At 39.1% G+C, this 20,883-nt stretch overlaps 1 long non-coding RNA gene across 1 annotated transcript; it reads left to right on the forward strand.

The window, feature by feature from the left end:
- The first annotated feature begins 58 nt into the window (after positions 1 to 58).
- Positions 59 to 20,794, forward strand: LOC133246501 (uncharacterized). The gene is made up of 3 exons (XR_009736060.1): positions 59 to 124; positions 14,845 to 14,928; positions 17,810 to 20,794. It is a non-coding gene; the product is annotated as an uncharacterized LOC133246501 (long non-coding RNA).
- The last annotated feature ends 89 nt before the right edge of the window (positions 20,795 to 20,883 follow it).

The following is a 20,883-nucleotide window of genomic DNA, read 5'->3' on the forward strand; positions in this document are numbered from 1 at the left end:
TAAGCGTGGTGGCTAGAGAGGAGTCTTAGGGAAAGACCCGGAACTCTTAATGTCGTACCTGACGCCTGCGCAGTGAGAACAGCGCCTCCTGGTGCGCGGAGGACTGACGGTGATGCAGCTTCAGGTGCGAGAGGCCTGTTTTCATGGACTGTCCTGCAGGGTTCGCTAATTGTATTTTGTTGGAAATGGCTCTAGCGCGGACCGCTCAACCTCTGAAGTAGTGTTTATACGTGTTCCTTGTCGGGGAGAATGAAATGCGTTTGTTTTTTCTTTTCCTCCTTCCGCTTTGTTTCTGTGTGTTTTCTTTCTCTTTTCATCCAGCTTAGGCCTTGATGTGCTCCAAGCGCATTGCTTGACTTTAGGGGCTGAGGAATCTTCGGACTCACCAGGAGTGCCATTCCCCTCCCACTTTGCTGGGTTAGGGGCGCTGTTTGGAGCACTCTCTCTCTCTTTCCCCCCACTGCCCTGGAAGCTTCTTCAGAGAGTAGACAGAGTATCTGTCTGACTCTTCAGTGGTTATCTAGACCCTCTTGGCTGTATTTCACTCCGTAAGAGATGTGCTCTCTAGCAAGCCACACAGACATTGAATTGAAGCATTTGTTGAATGTTTGATAGTTCAACTGAAAACACTACTTATTTTCTGAGTATTATTCAAGGCCTGTCATAAATATTCTAAAAATGTACCCTGGGAAAATGCAAATCAGCAGCGTGCAATATATACCTAGACACCCTCTTCCCTTCTACAGAACTTTGTATTCTTAACTTAGGTTTTGACGTCTTATCAATATGTGCTTTAGAGTTTGTTTATATCAAGTTAAGTTTTGACATGTTATCAACCTATGATACCAAGTAGCCTTGTTAACTTGGGTCTGGCTTAAGAAGTTGTCACAGGGTGTAATGGGTATAACGTGTATGCTGCTGCTGCTAAGTCACTGCAGTCGTGTCCGACTCTGTGTGACCCCATAGACGGCAGCCCACCAGGCTCCCCCGTCTCTGAGATTCTCCAGGCAAGAACACCGGAGTGGGCCGCCATTTCCTTCTCCGGTGCATGAAAGTGAAAAGTGAAAGTGAAGTCGCTCAAGTCGTGCCCGACCCTCAGCGACCCCATGGACTGCAGCCTACCAGGCTCCTCCATCCATGGGATTTTCCAGGCAAGAGTACTGGAGTGAGGTGCCATTGCCTTCTCCGAGAGCATGTATAACTCAGTCCAAAAAATATACTGGGTGGGAATTTCACCTTGTCTTGGCTTGTTGGCTTCCCCTGAATATTGGCTGTTAGAAAGTTTAAAACCAAATTTGCAATGGACTCATGGCAAGAGCCATTATGTGAGTATTTCCATAAACAAATACAAATCTTGTTGGCTGTTTTGTGTGTCTTCGATTTCCCCCCTTTTTTGGCCTATTTATTAGTTGTGTTATCAGAATGTTTTGTGAATCTGTCAGCTATCATAAATTTTTCTTAAAATATAATAAGGCTTACAGGTGGCTGTGTACTCTGGGGTACTTTACACTATGACTCCTATTAAGTCAATTTCATAGGGATCATACTCTTTTCTAGAGCCTAGTGTAACAAAATACCACAAGCTTGGTGGCTTCAAACACCAGAACTTTATTCTCTCACAGTTCTGGAGACTAGAAATACAAAATCAGCATCCTTGAGCCAAAACCAAGATGTTGGCAAGGCTGTGCTCCTTCCTGAGGCTCTGGAATAGAATCATTTCTTTGACTCTTCCAGCTTCTGGTGGTTGCTGGCATTCATTGACTTATGGCCACATCATTCCAGTCTTCAAGGCCAGAATCTTCAAATAGCTCTCTGCTTCCTCTTTACATCACCTTCTTCTTGATGTGTATCAGATCTCCTGCGGCCTTCCTCTTGGAGGGATATGTGTAATTTCATTTAGGGCCCACTTGATAACCCAGGATTATCACCCCATCTCAAGATTCTTAATTTATTCACATCTGCAAGGGCCCCTTTCCCATATATAGTGGGATTCACACCTTCCAGGGATTAGGACTGGCACCTCGGGGGGACATTTTCCTGTCTACCACAGAGTTAGAAACAGCAAGTCTATGATACTGACTTGTAGAAACTGTTACTGATCAATGGGGAAATTTAAATATTATGGTGGGCAAACTAATGGAACACAATAAAATTTAACCTCCTGTGGACATTAACTTCCAGACCTTTGCTCACCAACTTGTACCTCCAAGCTAAAGCTTCCTTAAAGACACTTGTTATAGGTAGAAATTGCCTTATATATTTCTCTTTTCTGAAACCCAGTGTTTTAAAATTATGGATTTTGAATCATTAGTTGGTTGTGAAATCAGTTTAGTGGGTCATGAGCAGCATTAAAAGATGTTGGAATAGGAAATATCAGAGTGGGTTGCATGTAGTAAGGGTAATCATTGTTTCACGAAACAATATGTATGTGTGTATTGGATCATGATATAAATATACTGCTTACTGTAGGCTTGTAGTAGGCATCTGCTGTAGGCAAATTTACTATTCATCACACTCTATGGCAAGTTGCAGCCGGAATTAAAGTTCACATCAATTGAAGTTCTTATTGTGTGGAATAGTCCACGGGGTAGGTGGATCCCTACTCCCTCAAGTATAAGTTAATTTACAGAGCCTTATTTCTATAAGTGTTCTTCCCAGTGTTGGGTAGGTTCTTTTATCTTATTTCTACATTTATAATAGTTTTTTTCTCAATTAACAAAAGAAAGATGCATTCCTCACCGAGGGTGTAAAACCCTCCAGTATGACAAGCAAAGATATTCAAGATGTTTTGGGAGAAGCTTCTTTTTCCCCCTGATCATTACCTGTATTTATTAAAAACTTTTAGTTTTGTATTGAGGTATAACTTATTAACAATGTTTTGTGGAAGTTTCAGCTGAACAGTGAAGGAACTCAGCCATCCATATACATGTATCCATTCTCCCCCAAACTCCCCTTCCCATCCATGCTGGCATATAACATTGAGTCCATGTGCTATACAATAGGTCCTTGCTGGTTATCCATTTTGAACATTACAGTGTGTATATGACCTTCCCAAACTCCCTAACTATCCCTTTCCCCCGGCAACCATGAGTTCATTTTCTAAGTCTATGAGTCTCTTTCTATTTTGTAAGTTAAGTTCCTTTGTATAATTTCTTTTTAGGTTCCACATATAAGGGATATCATACGATATTTCTTCTTCTTTGTCTGACTTACTTCACTCAGCGAAGACACTGAATGACAGTGAAGACAAGAATGACAGTCTCTAGGTCCATCCTTGTTGCTGCATATGACATTATTTCATTCTTTTTAATGGGCGAGTAATATTCCATTGTATATATGTGCAACATCTTTTTCTGTTCCCCTGTTGATGGGCTTTTAGGTTGCTTCCATGTCTTTGCTACTTCAGACAGTGCTTCAGTGAGCATTGGGGTACATGTATTCTTTTAGATTATGTTTTTCTCTGGATATATTGCCAGGAGTGGGATTGCAGGGTCATATGGCAGCTCTATTTTTTATTTTTTTAAGGGACTTCCATACTGTTCTCCAGGGAGAAGGCAATAGCACCCCACTCCAGTACTCTTGCCTGGAAAATCCCATGGATGGAGGAGCCTGGTAGGCTGCAGTCCATGGGGTCGCGAAGAGTCAGACACGGCTGAGCGACTTCATGTTCCCTTTTCACTTTCATGCATTGGAGAAGGAAATGGCAACCCACTCCACTGTTCTTGCCTGGAGAATCCCAGGGGCGGTGGAGCCTGGTGGGCTGCCGTCTATGGGGTCGCGCAGAGTCGGACACGACTGAAGCGACTTAGCAGCAGCAGCATACTGTTCTCCATAGTGGCTATACCATTCCTACCAACAGTGTAGAAGGGTTCCCTTTGGGAGAATCTTTCTTTAATGATCAGTCAAGACAACGTAAATCTTTCTTAGGCTTCCGTCTTTTCCCATCTTACATATATTCCAGATAAGGGTGAAGTAAATGCTTAGATATGGTAACTGGATATTCGTTGTGACTTTCTGAAATCAGATAGACTGTAAGTAAGTGTGAATGCTGGGAGTGATAGTAATTTTCCTTTAATCATCACATCTCTTTTATCTTCTGTGGTTAAGAAGTATATTGTTATTGAAGGAGAATCTGGCAAGAGCAGAGCAAAACTGGCATTGAAGAAAATATTGAACCCTAATTTTTTTTCACGCATGTAAACATAAGAAGCAAAAAATTTTTTTCAGCTAGTCTCAATGCTTATCTGTAGGATGTATTGTTATCTGGAAAGGAAAGTGACTTTGAACAACTGAAGGAGTGAAGGTTAGTGACACTGATTCTTTACCCAGGGATTGAACCCAGGTCTCCTGCATTGCAGGTGGACTTTTTACCAGCTGAGCCACAAGGGAAGCCCAAGAATACTGGAGTGGGTAGCCTATCCCTTCTCCAGCTGATCTTCCAGACCCAGGTCTCCTGCATTGCAGACAGATTTTTTTACCAACTGAGCTATCAGGGAAGCCCTCTTTTAAATATAAAATGAATTATTTTAAAAGACCTTCATATTTTTTCCCCATTACATAGAATAATCTGCAAAAACATCATGCATAATTTTATTTGCTTATTTTTTTGATGACCACTTTTGGTACCACCTAAAATCATTTTGTGTACACCCATCAGTGTCTTAATTTTATTTTAGATTTGGCATGTGTTGTTCAATGAAATTTTAAACATATCGTGAAAATCACAGATCACCAAATACTTCCTGTTCCCTCTCTTTCCAGGCATAAGACTGTAGTTCATTTCATGCCAGTTCTTGGAGTTGGGGAAGGCCATGTGACTACTTATGGCCAATGGGTTATAAACAGAAGTGAAGTATTGCCTTTACTCATATGAAACTCTCTGGAGCTCTCCTTTCCCTCTTGTACAGAGGATCATTGCTTTGTCAGCCTTGAGAGTTGTGATTATGAGGAACAGATCCTGTTCTGCCAGCCACAGTGTGCACCTGGCTTAGGTTACAAAGAAGCCTTTGTTGTTTGAGGTCATGCAATTTTGTTTTTTGTTACGGCAGCATAACATAGCCCATCCTGTCTGATACACTTATTTTATCAAATTCTGTCATGAAGCACATAAATACATCCCTGTTTAATAATTTCTGCCTCTTATTAACAATAAAATTGTGTGCTAGCTGCTAGACTGATTTGTTTTTAACAGCATGTACTTTTATTCTTCATTAAATATAACGGGAAATTTTTATTATTATTAAAAAAAAACTGCTTAGAGTATTACAGAAATTTTATGTGATTTTTGCTTAGTTATTCCTGAAAGTTGAAAACCAAGTTTCAGTATACACATGGACATACTTATTAAAGGGATACTGTGATTAAAAAAAAATTCTAATTCATAAATAGTATTTATTTTGTTTTACTACTGTGAATTAGCATATTAAAAAGCAGAGACATTACTTTGTCAACAAAGGTCTGTCTGGTCAAAGCTGTGGTTTTTCCAGTAGTCATGTATGGATGTGAGAGTTGGACTATGAAGAAAGCTGAGCGCCGAAGAATTGATGCTTTTGGACTGTGGTATTGGAAAAGGCTCTTGAGATTCCCTTGGATGGCAAGGAGATCCAACCAGTCCATCCTAAAGGAGATCAGTCCTGGGTGTTCATTGGAAGGACTGATGCTGAAGCTGAAACTCCAATACTTTGGCCACCTGATGTGAAGAGCTGACTCACTTGAAAAGACCCTGATTCTGGGAAATATTGAGGGCAGGAGGAGAAGGGAACGACAGAGGATGAGATGATTGGATGGCATCACTGACTCAATGGACATGAGTTTGGGTAAACTCTGGGAGTTGGTGATGGACAGGGAGGCCTGGCGTGCTGTGCGGTTCATGGGGTTGCAAAGAGCTGGACACGACTGAGCGACTGAACTGAACTGAACTGTGAATTAAGTGATGACAAAATGCACATACATTTTTATTCCTGGTTTTATAACATTATAAAATGTATAAACTAACTCTATTAGTTCTTATTAATATATCATTTTAGTCTTGATTGGTTTTAATAATTGAACTTATGAGATATACTTTATAATCTATTTCCCAGTTTTTAGAAAATTTGCATCAAATACACATACTAACACATTTATTGGAATTGAAAATTGTCACACTTTTTCTCAAAGTGAATTTCATTTAAATGATTGGTTTGAAAATGAAGATTGACTTTTTTAATTAGATTATGTGGTCAATAGCACATTTTCTCCAAATTGAATAAATTATATCTGCAGCCCCTCCAGGGTTCAGCAAAAATATATAGAGTACATGATGTAATGAAAGTGTTTTATAAAAAATATTTTGCATTAAATTAATAATGTTTCCATTTTGCTAATCCTTTAAAGGTTATTTCAGGTAAGGCAAGATACTTCTAAATGAGAACAACAGAAATATGGATTTGGTAAATCTTAGTATTGCTTTTTTGATTTATTTCCCAGACATTGTGAAAGTGAATAGCAACGATGCCTGGATAATAAATCCTTTTTCTTTTAACTCAGATTTTAGATTCTGTTTTGGAGGGTAACAGCCTCTCCATTGTTTACTAGTTATGTTATTTTGAGTTGCAGAAATTTTATGTTTTTCCTTATATTAGCATCTGTAGTAGGAATCTTAGCAGCAGACAGTAATGGCTCCAGGTCAATATATTCTTCTAAAAATCAGATTGAAAACTATTTGTTTTCAGAAAAATCTGAGAAACTAGTGAAGTTGTCAGTTGATCAGTTCAGTTTAGTTCAGTCGCTCAGTCGTGTCCGACTCTTTGCAACACCATGAATTGCAGCACGCCAGGCCTCCCTGTCCATCACCAACTCCCGGAGTTCATCAAAACTCATGTCCATCGAGTCGGTGATGCCATCCAGCCATCTCATCCTCATTGTCCCCTTCTCCTCCTGCCCCCAATCCCTCCCAGCATCACAGTCTTTTCCAGTGAGTCAACTCTTCTCATGAGGTAGCCTAAGTATTGGAGTTTCAGCTTTAGCATCAGTCCTTCCAATGAAAACCCAGGACTGATCTCCTTTAGGATGGACTGGTTGGATCTCTTAGCAGTCCAAGGGACTCTCAAGAGTCTTCTCCAACACCACCGTTCAAAAGCATCAATTCTTTGGCGCTCAGCTTTCTTCACAGTCCAACTCTAGCATCCATACATGACCACTGGAAAAACCATGGCCTTGACTAGATGGACCTTTGTTGGCAAAGTAATGTCTCTGCTTTGAATATGCTATCTAGGTTGGTCATAACTTTCCTTCCAAGGAGTAAGTGTGTTTTAATTTCATGGCTGCAATCACCATCTGCAGTGATTTTGGAGCCCCCCAAAATAAAGTCTGACACTGTTTCCACTGTTTCCCCATCTATTTCCCATGAAGTGATGGGACCAGATGCCATGATCTTCGTTTTCTGAATGTTGAGCTTTAAGCCAACTTTTTCACTCTCCACTTTCATTTTCATCAAGAGGCTTTTGAGTTCCTCTTCACTTTCTGCCATAAGAGTGGTGTCATCTGCATATCTGAGGTTATTGATATTTCTCCCAGCAATCTTGATTCCAGCTTGTGTTTCTTCCAGCCCAGCGTTTCTCATGATGTACTCTGCATAGAAGTTAAATAAGCAGAGTGACAATATACAGCCTTGACATACTCCTTTTCCTATTTAGAACCCGTCTGTTGTTCCTTGTCCAGTTCTAACTGTTGCTTCCTGACCTGCATATAGGTTTCTCAAGAGGCAGGTCAGGTGGTCTGGTATTCCCATCTCTTTCAGAATTTTCCACAGTTTATTGTGATCCACACAGTCAAAGGCTTTGGCATAGTCAATAAAGCAGAAATAGGTGTTTTTCTGGAACTCTATTGCTTTTTTGATGATCCAGCAGATGTTGGCAATTTGATCTCTAGTTCCTCTGCCTTTTCTAAAACCAGCTTGTACATCTGGAAGTTCACGGTTCACGTATTGCTGAAGCATGGCTTGGAGAATTTTGAGCATTACTTTACTAGTGTGTGAGATGAGTGCAATTGTGCAGTAGTTTGAGCATTCTTTGGCATTGCCTTTCTTTGGGATTGGAATGAAAACTGACCTTTTCCAGTGCTGGGGCCACTGCTGAGTTTTCCAAATTTGCTGGCAGATTGAGTGCAGCACTTTCATAGCATCTTGTTTCAGGATTTGAAATAGCTCAACTGGAATTCCATCACCTCCACTAGCTTTGTTCATCGTGATGCTTTCTAAGGCTCACTTGACTTCACATTCCAGGATGTCTGGCTCTAGGTGAGTGATCACACCATCGTGATTATCTGGGTCGTGAAGATCTTTTTTGTACAGTTCTTCTGTGTATTCTTGCCACCTCCTCTTAACATCTTCTGCGTCTGTTAGGTCCATACCATTTCTGTCCTTTATCGATCCCATCTTTTCATAAAATGTTCCCTTGGTATCTCTAATTTTCTTGAAGAGATCTCTAGTCTTTCCCATTCTGTTGTTTTCCTCTATTTCTTTACATTGATCGCTGAGGAAGGCTTTCTGATCTCTTCTTGCTATTCTTTGGAACTCTGCATTCAGATGTTTATATCTTTCCTTTTCTCCTTTGCTTTTCACTTCTCTTCTTTTCACAGCCATTTGTAAGCCCTCCCCAGACAGCCATTTTACTTTTTTGCATTTCTTTTCCATGGGGATGGTCTTGATCCCTGTCTCCTGTACAATGTCACGAACCTCTGTCCATAGTTCATCAGGCACTCTGTCTATCAGATCTAGTCCCTTAAATCTATTTCTCACTTCCACTGTATAATCATAAGGGATTTGATTTAGGTCATACCTGAATGGTCTAGTGGTTTTCCCTACTTTCTTCAATTTAAGTCTGAATTTGACAATAAGGAGTTCATGATCTGAGCCATAGTCAGCTTCCGGTCTTGTTTTTGCTGACTGTATAGAGCTTCTCCATTTTTGGCTGCAAAGAATATAATCAATCTGATTTCAGTGTTGGCCATCTGGTGATGTCCATGTGTAAAGTCTTCTCTTGTGTTGTTGGAAGAGGGTGTTTGCTATGACCCAGTGCATTCTCTTGGCAAAACTCTATTAGCCTTTGCCGTGCTTCATTCCGTTTTCCAAGGCCAAATTTGCCTGTTACCCCAGGTGTTTCTTGACTTCCTACTTTTGCATTCCAGTCCCCTATAATGAAAAGGACATCTTTTTTGGATGTTAGTTCTAAAAGGTCTTATAGGTCTCCTTAGAACTGTTCAACTTCTGCTTCTTCAGTGTTACTGGTTGGGGCATAGACTTAGATTACTATGATATTGAATGGTTTGCCTTGCAAACAAACAGAGATCATTCTTTCATTTTTGAGATTGCATCCGAGTACTGCATTTCGGACTCTTTTGTTAACCATGATGGCGATTCCATTTCTTCTAAGGGATTCCTGCCCACAGTAGTAGACATAATGGTCATCTGAGTTAAATTCACCCATTCCAGTCCATTTTAGTTCGCTGATTCCTAGAATGTCGACGTTCACTCTTGCCATCTCCTGTTTGACCACTTCCAATTTGCCTTGATTCATGGACCTAACATTCCAGGTTCCTATGCAATATTGCTCTTTACAGCATTGGACCTTGCTTCTATCACCAGTCACATCCACAACTGTCAGTTGATAGATCATCACAAATAATTTTTATGATGGATTTCTATGTAATCTTTTGCCTCTAACTTGGGATGAATTTAAGGACTTGGGTCATACTGCTATGACCTAGCTTTTTCTATTCCCATCCACTTGTTCCTGTGAAAGTTTCTCAGTACTTATGTCAATACAAGTAAAAGTAGAATTGATTTGTCTCATTCAATAATAAGTAATAGTTGTACATGAATGTATTAAATCAATGGAGAAAACTTCTGTCAAGAGACGTGTTAAATTTTTTGTTGTTTATAAGCATTCACCTCAGACAGCAAGGAGATCAAACCGGTTAATCCTAAAGGAAATCAACCCTGAATATTCATTGGAAGGACTGATGCTGAAGCTGAAGCTTCAGTACTTTGGCCACCTGATGCGAAGAGCTAGCTCATTGGAAAAGACCCTGATGCTGGGAAAGACTGAGGGCAGGAGGAGAAGGGGATGACAGAGGATGAGACGGTTGGATGGCATCACTAACTCGATGGACATGGGTTTGAGCAAACTCTAGGGGAGGGTGAAGGACAGGGAAGCCTGGTGTGCTGTAGTCCATGGGGTTGCAAAGAGTCGGACATGACTGAGTGACTGAACAACAACATAAGCACTCTCCAAAATTCATGATATGTTTAATTTGTTTTGATCGCTTATATTTCAAAACATTGTAACCCTAAATCAACCCAAAGGGAAAACTATTTTTAACAGAGAATTTCAGTCACAGAAGTTTAAAAAAATTAAATTTGATTTACAAATATTTTATTGCAAAGAAATAGAATAGATGATCAAGAAATGTCTTTTAAGTATAAAAATATATTAGGATAAGGTGACATTTCATGAGGTAAGTAGAATGTAACTTCAAGGAGAAAAAGAACTGGTATAAACTTTTATACTATCAAAGAAGGTCGTATTTGTGTATTTTATAAACAAAATGATGATGGATATGAAGTTACTATTCCATTGGACATTGAAAAGATGATGTAATGCTTTTATTTTAAAATTTTCATGTTGGCAATACATTTTGCCATTCTTTAAATTTATGATGAAAAATTTTAGATGTCAACTTAAAATGTGCAAGGGAGCACATGCTTTCTCTTAGGTGGGTCATAAGCAAAAGTTTGAAGATCATTTGTATTTTATTTTTTATGCTAACAGTTTCTAAGGCTGTTTCCAAAAGTGCTAACTGGAGAATTAAGGTGTTAGTCTAGGATTCATTACAGTTTCTTTTTATCAATTATGGTTTCTTTTATTAATTACAGTTTCCTTTATTAATTACAATTTCTTTCTGATACCTCTTTTTGTGAGAACTCATTGCAGAAAAAGAGTTATACCTGTCACTTATCTGGGTAATTGTCTCATTTTTATAAGTACATGGGTATTTATGTAGGATATTTATATATATTTTGGATATTTATATATATTCCCAGATATCGATACACAGGAAAAAGCAGCTCTCTTCTGGTGGCACTAACTGCTGCTGCTGCTGCTAAGCCTCTCAGTCGTGTCCGACTCTGTGCGACCCCATGGACTGCAGCCCACCGGGCTCCCCCGTCCCTGGGATCCTCCAGGCAGGAGTACTGGAGTGGGGTGCCATTGCCTTCTCCCATGGACTGCAGCCCACCGGGCTCCCCCGTCCCTGGGATCCTCCAGGCAGGAGTACTGGAGCGGGGCGCCATCGCCTTCTCCCTGAGGTGCTGACTACTACTAGTGTCTTCACCCTTCTTTGCTGTTTCTATCACCCAGTCCTTGTACGGCTGTTGTATATCATTTCAGACAAAGAAGGTGATGACTAAGGGAAAAATAAAGCTTAGAAATATAGGAAAATATTATCTCTTTATCAGAATAATTTAAGTGCACTTTCCCCTACATCAGTACGTTTAAAAACATCAACAGTTTGCAAAAGGATTTAGTAGCATGTTGGTATCATGTGAAAACCCATTACCAAAGGATCTCTGCATCCAGGGCCCTCTATTTTCTGGGTTTCCCAGCCCTTTATCTCAAGCCTAAAAGCATATTTATCCATTTATCCTACACTCTTTAAGTTGTAGTTGTCTGAAGTATTACATGTACATTTATTGAAATTTGGAGAATATTAGTAATTTTTGTTCTCGGAATATTAGAATATTAGTAATTTTTGTTTTGTTTATATAAAATTTTGTTTTTATACATATTTTAAATAAATTAAAGAAGACAAAGAGTCTATTATATTTACCTAGATATTTACCATCTTTGTTGTTCTTCCTTCTTTCCTGATGGTCCAAGTGCCCCTGTGGTATAATTTCCTTTCAGCCCGAAAAACTTTTGTCACTTTTTAAAGAGCGGATCTGCTTGTGCCAAATTCTTTTATGTTTGGTTCATGTGAGAATGTCTTTATTTCACTGTCATTCCTTAAACGTATCTTCACTGGATATAGAATTCTGGGTTGAGAGTTGTTTTCTTTCAGCTCTCAAAAATATTGTTCTAGTGTCTTCTGGTCTTCATGGCTGCTGAGGAGAAATCAGCAGTTGATCAAATACTTGTTCCCATGTATGTAATGTGTCAGTTTTTAAGATTTAAGAAAAAAAAACTTTGATTTTCGGAAATTTATATTTTTGGGACAAGAATAAAAATCATGCCAGATTCATAAATCAAACTTCTGAATACCAAATTTTTTTTCTTAAAACTTAAAAATTGACATCTGTACATTTATGACTTCATTATATTAGGGAACTTTTGGCCATTATTTTTTCAAAAATTCTTTTTGTATTAATTTACTTCTCCTGTCCTTCTAGGACTCCAGTGACTCAAATGTTAGATTATTTGATAATGCTCTTGTTTATTTCCCCCACTTTCAGGTTGAATAACTGCTGTTATCTATTTTCAGTCTAATCTTTAGTTTCACTGGCCCTTTCCATTCTCATTGCCTCTGTTCTTTTATCAAGCTGTGCATCATTTTTATTTCATACAAAATGTTTATTTTCAGTCCTAAAATTTCTATTTGAGTCTTTGCTGTTGAATCTATTACTTTGCAAAAAAATTCTGTTTCTATTCATTTAAGGAAGGTTTATCTTCATGAAGCATGGATATGATGACTAAAGTCTTTGATAGTTTCAATATCTAGGTTGTCTTGGGGTTGGCATATCCTAATTTTCTTTTCCTTACAAATTGATCATAATTCCCTGGTTCTTTGTATGCTGAATAACTTTGGATTATATCTTGTATTTTGAGTATTAGGTGGTGAGTCTCTCAGCCCTGTTAAAATTCTCTGGAGAATGTTGATTTTTGTTTGTTTTGGTACACAATCAGCTTGGTTATATTTGGATTGTAAGTTGTGTGTTGCCTTCTATGTCAGTTCAGTTTTCAAAGCCCTTACAATGCTGCTTTGGGTCAGTTCTAAGCATGTGCAGATTAGGGAGTAAGCCTAGTCATGGGTGAGTCTATGCATGTAGAGAATTAGGGATCCCTTTGTCTATCTTTCTGCTCTCTAAGATTTCCCTCACACTCTCTGAGTCCCAGGGGCCCCTTTTCTTCATCCTCTGGCTGTAAAGACAGGTTTCTGTTAGGAGTTTAGTCACCTGCATTGCGTGATGGGGCCACCCATGGGGCCGAATAGGGAGAAAAAACAAAGACAGAAAAAAATGGTAGGGGTTCCTCTGCAGTCCCTTTCCCCACGTCTTCTGTTTAGAATGATAAGTTATGGAGGTTTCGGATGCTTACTCCACCGCCACTGTCCTACAGCCCCAGGACTGGGCCTAATCTTGTGGTAAAGCTGGCTCTCAGGCTCTCCTTTTCCTGGTCCTCAAGACAGTAAGGCAGTGTTTCTCTTGGAGTTTATTTGCTACCAGACCCAAGTTCCTCCCTTGGGTCACCCGTGGGTGAAATCTGGGAGATACAAGAGGAAAAACAAAAGGAAACTCATCACCACTTACCCAGAGATGATTTGTTTAAATTCCAGAGTGAAAGTCTCTCGCGTCCTCTGGAGAAGAGATTGCCATCAGTCCCTTTGTGAACTCCGAGTCTCGTAGTTTTGCCATCAGTCCCTTTGTGAACTCCGAGTCTCGTAGTTTTGCGGTCTTCACCTTTGGTTTCAGCACTGCTGCGTCTTCAGCGTCATGTCAGGCCCTCGTTGTTGTTGTTCTGTGGGGAACTGGGTATCACAACTGGTGCTAAGATGCTCTCTGAGTAGTAAATGGTCTGTTTGTGTAATCCAGAGACCTGGTATTTCTTTGTACAAAAATCAACTCTAAATGTGTTGTAGATCTAAATATAAGAACCAAAACTATAAACTTTCTTTGAGAAAACATACAAGAAGGCTACTGTGACGTTAGACTAGGCAAAGTCTTCCTGGATCGGACATGAAAAATGCGAGCCATAAAATAAAAAGTTGATAAATTATGCTTCATCAGAAATGTAAAACTTCTGATTTTTGAAATATACTTTTAAGAATATGAAGAGATAAGCCACAACTGGAAGAAACTATTTGCAAAAATTATACCTGATAAAAGACTTGTGTCTAGTCAGAAAATAGGAAGAACTCCTACAACTAAAATGTAAGAAGATAAACAACCCAATTAAAAAAATGAGCAAAAGATGTGAACAGACTCTTCGCCAAAGAAGATATACAGATGACAAATGAGCACGTGAAAAGATGTTTAACATCAGGGGAATGTGAATTAAAGGCAACATATTGACTAGAAAGGCTAAAATTAAAAACAGAGAATAAGAATGTTGATATGGATGTGGAGCTAGCGGAATCGGAAAATGGTATAGCTACTCTGGAATATAATATGGCAGCTTATTATAGTGTTAAATATATCCTTACCAGAATTCCCCCAGACTTCCACCGAAGAGAAATTAAAAAATATGTTTACACAAAGACTTATACTCAAATGTTTATAAACAGTCTTATTTATGATCGTCCAAACAGAGAAATGTGAAGGAATGTGTGTGTGTAAATGAAGAAGATATTCTTGAAACCAATCTGACTGAAAAAGTGTTCTTCTCTAGCTATTTCTTTTTTTTTTCTTTAGCTATTTCTAATGTTATTAATTGAATTGCTTCTCTTTCTGGATCCCTAGCCAGTTTCTCTTAATAAAACAGTGTATAATCAGCCCATCGTTGATTCTTCCCACTATTCGCTGGTTCAGTACTTTTCCCTAATTTTTTCTTAGAACTTTACTAATGGGGTAATTAACTCATCCCTTCACAGGGAATCTTGATTTCTGTCTGCTCCCAGGAATTCTAGAAACCATCATCATCATCGTCATTGTCATTATATCAGCAGCAGCAGCATGTAAGTACCATCATCACATCATCATCACCACCTCCACCACCATCATCATCTTTAAAGTGGTTTTTCAATCATCATTGAAGTGGGTTTTCAATCCCGTCCGTCTAAAACAGGGCAGATGCCACATAGCTTTAGCAGACTTGCTTTACTCTTCCGAAATAATCTCACTCCCAAGCCTGTTACTGTGTTTCTCACAGAGTGAGGTAGCAGAGTGGTTAAGAGTATAGGCTGTGAAGCTGGACTTCCTGGATTCAGCTTGTGGCTGAACCATATACTAGCTGTGTAGCCTCAGGCAAGGTACTTAACCTCTCTGTGCCTAAACTTTGGGAAATTTTTAACCTCTCTGTGCCTTAATTTCTTCCTCTGTCAAATCAGACTGATGCTGGTGCCTGTTTCATAGGATTGTTCTGAGTATTAAATGTAATATTATAAAGCACTTAGAGCAGTGCCTGATACATAATTAGCTCATAGTAAACGATAGCTCAGTTGGTAAAGAATCTGCCTGCAATGCGGGAGATTGTGGGTTCACTCCCTGGGTTGGGAAGATCCCCTGGAGAAGGGAAAAAAGGGTACCCACTCCAGTATTCTGGCTTAGAAAATTCCTTGGTTTCTCAAAGATTTGAACACGACTGAGCTTTACTTTCACTTTCAAATGCTAATAGTAAATGAATTATAATAATAATTATATTGGTGTTCCTGTTTCCTGGAATGTCCTGTCCTCTGCCTTCTATTTAACCAAGCCATCTATCCTGAAGGCTCAGGTTACTTCCATGTCTGACTTGAATTCATCCTGACTGCTTTTTCTTTTTTAAACATTTTTATTGGAGTATAGTTGATTTTAAATGCTGGGTTAGTTTCAGGTATTCAGCAAAGTGAATCAACTATATATGTATCCACTCTTTTTTAGATTCTTTCCCATATAGGTGATTACAGAGTTTGAGAAGGGTTGCCTGTATGATACAGGAGGTCCTTGTTAGTGATCTATTTCATACGTGTTTGTGTGTATATGCATCCTGACTGTTTTGGTTCTTACTGATATCCCTCCCCTCTACAGCCATATGGTACTTATAACCTGACCCACATCATTTAACCAATTGTGTATTGAAGTCTTTCGGCCTCCCCTTCTCTAGCTGCAGTTTAACTTCTCTGAGAGCAGGAAGTGTGTCCTGCTGGAGCTGTCTTTGAGTTCCAGTCTCACATCTTTAAGGATGGGGAGGGGGGTGATTTTTGCCCGAGTGTCCCACTGCTGCCTCAAAGACTATGCGCTGGACATTCCTGCTTGCACCTCCGTATGTACTCTCCACTCTTCTCTACCCTGCTCTGTGCTTTAGGAGCTGACCTCCTAAGACTGTATTTCTTTGGACCCAGGCATTAGGAGGCACCAGCAAGCGATTAGAGGGTGGTAGGGTATTTATTCCCTTGAGTCCCTCCAGCTTGGGTGGCTCTTTTCCCCAGAGCCCTTGGGCAGCCCTCCCCTGCAGCCGCAGTTCACGCTGAGCTTGTTAACTGCTTTCCTCCTCTGGGCTCTGCAGGCCTATGGGCAGTGACAGCTTGCTGTTCTGGTGATTGGGGTGGTTTACCACCCCTTGTTAGTTTCCTTAACAGTCCATGCCGAATTATGCTAAGTTGCTTCAGCCCGCCAGGCTTCTCTTTCCGTGGGAATTTCTGGGCAAGAATACTGGAGTGGGTTGCCATGCCCTCCTCCAGGGGATCTTCCTGACCCAAGGATCTGGGTTCCTGACCCGCGGTTCTTACATTTCCTGCATTGGCAGGCAGGTTCTTTACATCTAGCACCACCTGGGAATCCCCCTTAACAGCCCACATATATTTAATTTCTTTTTTTCCTATCCTTGTATTATTATTTTTTTATAGTCTTTCTTCAGAGTCTAGGGATGCTAATAAAATGTTAAATAGAAGTGATGTTAATGGGAATCTCATTTTGTACCTGATTTCAAAGAGGAAGTTTGCAGTTTTTTTTCCCATTAAATATAATACCTGCTGCAGTTTACTGTAGACATTATGTATCAGATGATGGCTTTTTGCTTTTATTTCTGCTTTGCTAAGAGTCTTTTCTAAATTATGAATCTATGTTGAAATCTATCAAATACTTTTCTATATTTATTGATGTGATCATATATTTTTTTAAAAATTCTTTTTCCTATAATGCAGTAAATTATAGTGATTGATTTAATTTTTTTCCTGGAATAAACCGAACTTGACTGTGATATACTTACTGTTGTTTCATATATTTTTGTCTTCATTTGCAAATATACTGTTTAGGGATTTTACATGTATACTGATAAGTATTATTAACCTATAATTTTACTTTTTAAAAAATGTATTCGGTTTTGGTATCAAGGTTATGCTAGTTCATAAATTTCTCCTCCTTTTCTATTCCCTGGTATAGTTTTGAGATCGACATTATTTTTTCCACAGATGTTTAGTAGAATTTGCTGGTAGAGTCATCTAGGCTTGCATTCTCTTTGTGTAAAAATTTTGAATTACAGTTTTTTTTTTGGATAATCATTATTCTTGTGTTATTTTTTTTGAAATTCTACTCACTGGCCATCTGAAACAGGACTCTCTTTCTTTATGTCAACTTTGATAAGTTGTGTGTGTTCTAGAAAGTGGTCCATATAGCCTAACTTTAAACGTTTGTTGCCACAGTAGGCTATGGGTTATTAATTTTCAAAGAACCAACCTTTAGCTTAGATAATCTTCTCTGTGTGTGTTTGTTTTCTATTTTACTGGTTCCTTCTGTTTTTGTTATCTTCTTTCTATTCTATTTGGGTCGAATTTGTTGGTTTGGTTTTTTTTTTATTTACTTATAATGTGGGAGTTTAGCATATTGATTTTAAACTGTCTTCTTTCTTACTATATGCAGTTGAAGAAATGATGACTTCTGAGGAGGATGAGAACCCCATGGGCCAGAGTGGCTAGAGAAAGAATCACAGAGAAGCTGGGACTTGCAGTTTCAGAAAGAGGAACTGACGTGCTTAGCAGACTGATGGGATATTGTAAACAAAAACTTAGGCAAGAATATATTAAAAATTTTTAATAGAAAATTTCAAACATATACACATGCAGAGAGAGCGATATAATGAACCCTGTGTACCCACCTCCCCCTCCTCTAATATTATTTTGAAGTAAATCATGGATGGCATATGATTTCATATGCTTATATTTCAGCATGCATGTCTAAAAGATTGGGAATCTTTTTTGCTTATTTAAAATAAAATTAGCCTGTTGAGGACTTTGTAATGAGGTGCTAATAAGCAGTAACATTATCATGGTAATTTGGCCTGAGGACTCATGAGTATGCAAATCTGGGGTCACTTGGCCTTCTTACTCTGAAACCTAAACTCAAATCCTGGAACGGTTACAACTCTGATAGAGCAAAAAGTCACAGCTGTCAGTATGAGAGAAGAAGGGTCCAAAGATGTCATCTTAGAGGTCATTGGAAAACACGTTTCCATTAATGACCAGGAATCTTATCATTTAGGCCACTTGTTTGGGAAATCAGCACACACTGGCATAGCCCACAGGCAGTTTGGAAGGGATTTTGTTTGAGGGGCATGATGCGTTGCGTAAAGTACAGGTTCACACTCTTGTGTTAGCTTGGCCCAGTTTCTGCTGCATTGATCCACTCCTTCTCTGGCTTTTGGTAGTTCACCTTTGTATCCCACCCCTGGGGTAGATTTTGTGATCCTGGAAGAGGCGTGCCCTTTATCTGCTCCAAAGGGCAGCATGGTTTTTAAAAAAAGGTTTTGGAATCAGAAATAGGTCTGAATCCTGTGTACCCCACTGAAAAGATCTAGATACTCTTTTAGCTGTTTTCATCATCAATAAAACAGGTTGACGATGGGTACTTGGCAAGGCCATTATGAAAATTAATTATGGCAGAAAGCAAAGAGGAACTAACGAGCCTCTTGATAAAGGTGAAAGAAGAGAGTGAAAAAGCTGGCTTAAACCTCAACATTCCAAAAATAAAGATCATGGCATCCGGTCCCATTACTTCATGTCAAATAGGTAGGGAAACAGTGACAGATTTTACTTTCTTGGGATCCAAAATTACTGCAGATAGTGAGTGCAGCCATGAAATTAAAAGACACTTGCTCTTTGGAAGAAAAGTTGTGACAAATCGAGATACTATATTATAAAGCAAAGACATCACTTTGCCAACAAAGATCTGTATAATCCAAGCTATGGTTTTTCCAGTAGTCGTGTATGGATGTGAGAGTTGGACCATAAAGAAGGTTGAGCCCCAAAGAATTGGTGCTTTCAAACTGTGGTGTTGGGGAAGACTTTTGAGAGTCCCTTGGACAGCAAGGTGATCGAAGCAGTCAATCCTAAAGAAAATCAGTCCTGAATATTCATTGGAAGGACTGATGCTGAAGCTTCAATACTTTGGCACCTGATGTGAAGAGCTGACTCATTGGAAAAGATCCTGATACTGGGAAAGATTGAAGGCAGGACGAGAAGGGGACGACAGAATACGAGATGGCTGGATGGCATCATCGACTTGATGAATATGAGTTTGAGCAAACTGCAGGAGATAGTAAAGGACAGGGAAGCCTGGTGTGCTGCAGTCCATAGGACTGTTTTCCATATTTCTTTGTGTCCACAAAGAGTCGGACGCAACTGAGTGACTGAACAACAACAATAATATGGGAACCACATGGTGCTTGCTATTAGTCTTTCCTCTCAATTTAAGATTGACCCTGCCTTTCTCGGAGTTACCTGAACCTTAGTATGTATCCCTGGACTTGGTCAACAGAAATTCCATAAATTAAACTCTACTTGGACGTTTGTTCTCATTATACCAGACCCTCTGAGTTGTCTGCTCTGAGAATGTTATCCATATTTCTTTATTTCTGAATCCAAAAATTTTCTCAAAGTTTCTAATTTCTCCGCCATTCTGCCCTGGGTGGTGGGAGTTCTTGTCCTTAGCCACACGTCAGAATGTTAGAAATTCTCGTTTAACTGAAACTGTCTACTGACAGCATTAGCGTTCTTAGAACTCCACATTTATATTTCATTATATCCTCTCTAACCCACTCTGAGTTCTTGAGTCATAATAATTTGGACAGAATATATTATTTTCCAACATGGGGAATCAGAGTTACTAGGATTTGAGAAAAGAGTTTGAAAGAGAGTTTGGAAACCCCAAAGGAAATAGTCATTCACTTCACAAACTTGCCTACAGTTAGCTTGCCCAGTGACTGGACTGAAGTTTCACTAGGGCAGCCTCATATCCATTTAGTCTCTGTGGCTTCATTTTCCCATCTTCAACTGATAGATAATAATGCCAGTGGTCGGTATCTTGTGAGTAGATCCTGAATAAGCATTTGTGTGATTTAGTCATAATGATAGCACCATAATACCTACCCCATAGGGTTACAGAGATAGGAGAGTGTTTGCATTGTGGTTAGACACAAGCGTTTTAGAGCCAGACAATCTAGGTTTCAAGCTCAGCTTTACCACTTATTACCCACATGACTTTGGGCAAGTTACTTAACCTTTTAAAGCTTTACTTTCTTCATCTGTAAAATGGCAGTACTAATAACATCTATTTCATAGGGCTATTAGAGGATTACATGAAATAAATTCTGGTATTTAAGCACTCTCTAAAAGTCTCTTTACGGTTATTCTTAAAAGTACTAATGGTGATTAAAGTATTGGAATAAGTAGGTATGAAACTCCAGCAGAGTAAGTGCTTAATAAATGTGAGAAGTCAATAATTATTTTTTTCTCTTTCAACACTTCCTTCTCTATCAACTGAATAACAAACATGAAAAGGAAACGGTAAGGAGGTTAAGGACCTGGACTCTGGTATCAGACTGTCAGGGTTCAAATCTTAAAGCTAAAGTTTACTAGCTGTGTGGCTTTAGGCAAGTTATGTAACTTCTCTGTACCTCAGTTTCCTCATCTATAAAGTTAGGATAATAGTAGAGCCTA

The sequence above is a fragment of the Bos javanicus genome, chromosome 4 (assembly GCF_032452875.1).
Source record: "Bos javanicus breed banteng chromosome 4, ARS-OSU_banteng_1.0, whole genome shotgun sequence".
Taxonomy (NCBI): Eukaryota; Metazoa; Chordata; class Mammalia; order Artiodactyla; family Bovidae; genus Bos; species Bos javanicus.